Source organism: Melopsittacus undulatus, chromosome 11, assembly GCF_012275295.1.
Source record: "Melopsittacus undulatus isolate bMelUnd1 chromosome 11, bMelUnd1.mat.Z, whole genome shotgun sequence".
NCBI classification, from domain to species: Eukaryota; Metazoa; Chordata; class Aves; order Psittaciformes; family Psittaculidae; genus Melopsittacus; species Melopsittacus undulatus.
The window spans coordinates 19,748,486-19,754,596 of NC_047537.1; the positions used below are offsets into that span (position 1 = coordinate 19,748,486).

The 6,111-nt window shown below is 41.8% G+C and overlaps 1 pseudogene; it reads left to right on the top strand.

Moving 5' to 3' along the window:
• The first annotated feature begins 833 nt into the window (after positions 1-833).
• On the top strand, positions 834-2,014 carry LOC117436811 (kinesin-like protein KIF2A; annotated as a pseudogene).
• Positions 2,015-6,111: the final 4,097 nt, after the last annotated feature.

Genomic DNA, 6,111 nt, shown 5'->3' on the forward strand with positions numbered 1-6,111 from the left:
ACTGCCTAAAGTCATCACTTTAACTTGCCAGTCGAAAGGCAAGAACAAATGGAAATAATGGATCATCTTCTAAAGTAAACCTTCTGAATAGGTTTCATTTGCTTCAAGCTTATGTAAGCTTACCACTATTTCTGCAAGCATGCTTCTTTTAGGGTTATTACAGCATTTAATATTCTCGTATATAACAGTTGTTACTGGAGGTCTGAATCTACCTGTCAAAATGAACCCAAAATCTTGTGTAAGCCAAGATGTTAAAAAGATTTTCCTGTAGCCAGAACTTCGAAATTCTCTGTTCAGGAATCCACATGATGGAAGAAATGGATTAAAAATACCATCGGCTATTCCAGTTATCAGAATGATACCAAATTCTTCCTTGTGGATGCAGATGTATCCACTGCGCTCACTGCAACTCTGGTTTTCATTTGTTTTCCATTAAAAGCCCTTTTTTTCTCAAGTGAGATTTCAAGGCACGAAAAGCCTTTTAAAGGAATGCAAGATTTATGCTCAAGGTAATTGAAAACAGCACGTTGTTTTCTGCATTTTTGCGTGGTCACTGCAGGGCAGAAAGGCTCTCTTGAGTCTCTGCACTTGTGTCACCACTGTAAATTCTCGTGTCACCAGCATTAGCTTAACACAACATGACTGATCTAATTAGACACGATGTGTCTCAGCAGCTACACGCCAGCCTGGAAACTCAAATAAGCCTTTTCAGGTGATGGCAGCTTTATATGTTACTTCCACCCACAGCAGCTGATTAAAAACGCATGTATTTTCAACCTTGAAGCTGAAGCCCTTGCACGGCTCCCCAGGGAGGCCACATTGGCCACTGTGATATGGTGCTGGGTGCAGGCAGCGCTGAGCCCTATGGGACCCACCAGCAATGGACATGTCCACCGATCACTAGTGGCACAGCCTCTCATGAAGACCTTTTTCTAGGAGCAGACAACAGCAGCAAGACTCACACCATGAAGGGAAGTTTCTCAGTCAAGAACTCTGAGTCCTTCAAAAGGGATCTGCATCCTGGTCTGCTGCAGGAATCCCAGCTTCTAGAAACTGGAGCTTTGATTCTATGGAGATTTATGGGAGCAAGGTGTTTGACCTTGTGTTCAAGAGTGCTCAAGATGGTAAACAGCATATCCAGGTGGTGGAGTTGTGCGAGGAAGGAGTCACCAGTGTGGAAGGCATTGTCTAGCTAATTGAAACAGGTAGCTAGTGTCACATGTTGGCAGAATCTCTGCCAACACTCACTCCTCATGGAGCCATTCCATCTTCATGCTCAACAAGAGAGGGCATTTGTATGCCAAGTTTTCCCTGATTGATTTGGCTGGAAATGAGCGAGGAGCTGAGATCTCTGCTGCAGACGGGCAAAAAAGGCTGGAGGGGCTGATAATAAAAACCTCTTTGCAGGGCATTGGGACATAACAGAGCCCACATACTGTTCAGGGCTAACAAATTCACCCGGGTCCTGATGGGCTCATTTATAGGGAAAAATTGTCAGTCTCTAGGAGTAAGATCCTGCAAACACACCCTTAACACCCTATGATATGCTAACCATGTGAAGGAGCTGATGGTGAATTAAAATTCCCTTGGACAGCCCTGTCAGGAGGTATCCAGCTTCCCACATCACTGGAAAGATGTGTGGAATCTAAGGACTATTCAGACCTCTCCGAAGACAGCTGAGTTACAGCTATTTCAGGCAAACAAGGAAGTCTCCCCCTAGTTATTTACTTTCAGTGCTGGAACTGGGGAAACACAGAAGACAAAAGATGTGGATGAGAAAACCCTAATAGAGAAGCATTGTGAATCTCTGCGGTGGTTGAAAGTATTCTTAGAAATGGCTTGGAAAAGAGACTACAATGTAGATTTTAATGATGTACAGTTTGCATCCGTCCTGGGTCAAACACTTGGCATCCTGACCAGCTTCCAAGAAAAAGTGAGATCATTCCAGTCATATCTTTGCAAGGAAGAACAGGGCAGTACCCAGAGCTGCATGAATTGATCCCGTGTGCTGTAAGCTGTGTCAGAGATGCCTGGACCATGAAAGCACTGTAAAACGAGAGCTGTTATGGTGCCTCTCTGTCAACTGCCCAACAACTCACATGCTTTAAAAAGTCTGAAATAGTGTCTGCAGGGATATTCTGGTTGGGTTTTTATCCTGGAAGATAGGTCAGACATGTACAGTGTTGTTGCCAGGTGTTTTTCACTGTGGAAAGTAAAATTGTGCAGCTGTGAGGATGTGATCTGTAGGAAAAGGTAGGAATTTACGGAGAATTTATCGCACTTCATCTGAGCAGGTTTCCTCTTCATCCCTGTAAAATATACACATGCATATGTGCACACAAGCACATGTATATATGTACCTCCCTAGATGGGGCTTGCCTCAGGGTTGTGTCAAACTGCACCAAAATGAAAGTCAGGGTAGAGGTATTTTGAATGATTTAAAAAGGCATTAAGAGTGCAAAGCACTGTGATTTCTGAGCGTGATGCATTTGGGAAATGAGGGTTATTTTGTCATGGCAGTAGCTTTTTTTTTATAACATCAGCTCACGTTTTCCCCCCTCTCCTTGTCTCTTCTTTAACTATGTTCTAATGAGACATTAAAAGGAAAAGGTGCTAGAACATGTCTTCATAAAAATCAGATCATGGCAATTGCCTGACCATTGGGGAGAAGATATACCTGCAAGAGGGAAGAGTTAATGCCCTGTATCAGGTGCCTAATGAGAGGAGACTTCCCAGATCCAAGGATCAACAAAGCACCATCTGATGGTGTGTATCAGTGAGGTAGCAGCACATCCCAGACTGCTGTGTCCTGGATGGGAAACAGGGCAAAAGCTGCTCTTGGTAGAGAGATTTATGCATCAGGCAAATATCTTTGTTTATTATTCAATTTGAAAATTAATTAGTATAAAACAGTGAAAGGATAACAAATATCTGAAAGAAATGAAACTGTGTAAATAATTCATGGATTATAATCTCCCTTCATTTCTTCATGCTGTCTGAGCTCTCTCTGGGTGTTAGTCCCATCCACCAGTTTCTGTTTTAAACATCTGATCTCAACTCTGAAGAACATCTTTGGCAGCCTTTAGCAAGCCAGAAATTGGTTTTCAGTGATGAAATCATGAGACACCAAACATTGTTTAAATGCTGGTTATCTGCTAGTAATGATGTGCCATGCTTTTCATCTTCAGTGCATTTCACAAGCATTTAATTGGTAATTATTTGTTTTGCTATTCCTGGTTTCCGCAGCTCATAGTTTTCGGAGAGACTACATAGTTACTACTTGCCACATTAAAGTGTGTTGTTTCCAGTGGGGTTTCTCCTTTCTGAAAATAAGCTTGACATTTCCTCTTTGGATTCTTGTGCTTGAGGTGCTGGACATAGCAGGGCTGTAAAAAGCCCAGGTACTCCACCATGGAGTACAGTGTGTGAAAGCACACTGGCTTCATGGTCACTTGCCTGGTTATCTTGCATGCTCCTATTTTAGCTGGGTGTAGGAAGTGTTTTCCACACGAGGGATGTGATAGATTCAGTATTTTGGCTGCCGGTGGTCCTTACTCCAGGTCAGAGTTCCTGCTGTTCACATGCTGTGGCCATGTGTTAGCTATAAATCGCGAGCATGAGATGTTCTGGCAAAAAGGGCTATGAATTAATTGAATTGGGCACAGTTCTAGAAACACAGTTTTAATGAGCTGGAACAAAGTCATACCGGGGTGGGATGGTTTGTAGTGAGTAGGAAAATGAATTTTATGCTCTCTGTGTTTATACTCACACATTCAGAGGCTGTTTGCAGCTGAGCTCAGAAGGTGACTCATGAGCACACCCTACTGCTTTCTAAGGCAGATGCAAAATGAATTAACTAAATTAGCCTTTTCTTCCATTTTTGTGGTTACATGAAGTGTTGATTAACCTCTTTTCCTTCTTGGATGATCTTCATTTACATATTTTCTTTTGCTTTCTAAGCATCAATCTGGTGTTTGTAGACAGTGCAGAATCATATCTTCCTATTACCTGGTCTTTAAGAATGCTTACTGCCTGGTTTCTATGATTTTGTAGCCACAAAATAACCCCTTTTACTCTGGGTTTGGAGGTGTAGTTTAAACATGTTTACGTGTGTCCATAGAGCCCAGTCCATGAAGGTTCACAGCTTTAATGAAAATGCACTATGATTTTTACTGATCAAGACGTGCCTTTGTAATGAAACCAGATAAGTGTGCTGGGGTTTAGGTTTGCATTGCTCTGCTGACCATGAATGTTCCATTAAATAAAGACCCCTAATTAATTATAGCGAGGTCAGCCATTCACTTAACCTGTTAAACAACTGAAACACTTCTATGGGATGCATTTTTTGTTTGTAACTGATTGTAACAAGAAAAGCAACCTTTGTATAAACAGAACCTGGCTAATCTGATAATTTAATGACAGATAATTAACCATACGTATTGCTATTCTGTTATGTTGCAAGGGTTTAAATCTATTGTTTTCCTACCTGTGTCGTTTCTAAGGGAGATTTCATTCCTAGTTAGACATTATACTTAGGAGGTCCACACCCACATACCCTTCACCCCAATACTTCATATGCCTCTGCTTATATATATATACTCGTATATAGTCAGAACCTCCACTGTCAACAAGTGGTAGCAGTTCCTGTTGTAACTATATGTTGATAGACTGACATATGTACACATTGGTCTCATTTTCCAGCTGCCATCTTCCTAATTCTGAGCTTGGAACAACTTTGGCTGTAAATTATATTCTTATTTTCCACACTTCTCTAGTGTTTGCCATTTAATTCTGTCAGAGCAGCACTGCAGTGCCCCCATAGCTTGATTTGTTCCCTGCTCAACTCCTTGCTAGGTTTTCTCATCACTTGTTCCAACTCTTGCATGTCCTCAAAGATTTGAAATGGGATGCTTAAGAGCTTGACTTTGGCAGTACAACTCTGCTTAAACCTGGCTTAGGCACTTGTGATGATGCCTGTACAAAGGTAACCCCTTTTGTCAAAACCTCTGTTAACCAGGTGGTTCATTGACCATTTGAAGACATCATTATTTGGCTCTCTGTCTATGGAAGTCCAGGAGAAGGATATAGAGGGCTGAGCTCAGGGCTCAGAAAACCCACAGCTTGGTGTGATTTTGGGAGAGCTCACTTGGGGCATGCAGGCCCTAGGACAGGAGGTGGCCTCATGCTGCTGTAGGAGGGTGGGAAAGCTAGCTATGTGCGTTGTGTGATAGGGACCAAGTGAGGTTCAACCTTAGCAGGAGACCCCTAAGTGCAGCATTTGGAGTTTACAGTTCAGTTCTGAAGTGTCAGTCAAAATGGGAGCTGGAATGAATGGGTCAAAATCATCCATACCCTGCAAAGACAATCTGGGAGAGCAAGCCACCTTCTGGTACTGCCTCTGCAGCAGGCAGTATGCAGTTTGCTCAATTTAGCATCAAGCAAGCATGGCTGAATTTAGCCCTGTATTTTGGGCTTTATTATTATCTGAGCATTACAGCTCAGCTTGTTATCATGAGGCTAACTCACAAGGTTTTATTCAGATTTTTCTCTGGCTTCCTGCTCAGACAAAGCCCAAAGCAACTGGGATTTTCCAGTGTGGAGAATGACTGTTGTCGCTAATAATAGCTTTAGTCAGCAACATATGTTTAGTGATGCACATCAATATTTGTACTTCCACAGATGCTAAGATTGCGCATTTTCAGTGTCATTGTGTCCAGGAGCATGCTTTATCTCCATATAAAAATACATGTCAAATCTTGAATTTTTATACCTGCATTTCCCAAGTGGAAAACCTGTGGCTGACATTCCTCTGTGCTATCAGGCCATGTTACATTGCAAGCCATACCATTTCCTACTTTATACCATGAATATTTGAAATATGCATCTCAGCTATGATTTACAAGGTATTTGTATCATTTTCCTCTTATTTTTATAGAGTGGGTAAGATCTTATAGGGTATGTTGAATGCCATTATGTTTTAAAGCAATTCAGCTGGTATTCTGCCTCACTTGCTTCTTTAACACGAGAAGGGATATGTGATGAAACAAAGTTGTTATTCTTTAGGTGGTTCCGTGAAGTTTTCTTGTGTTTCTACTTTGGTATTGTGACCTC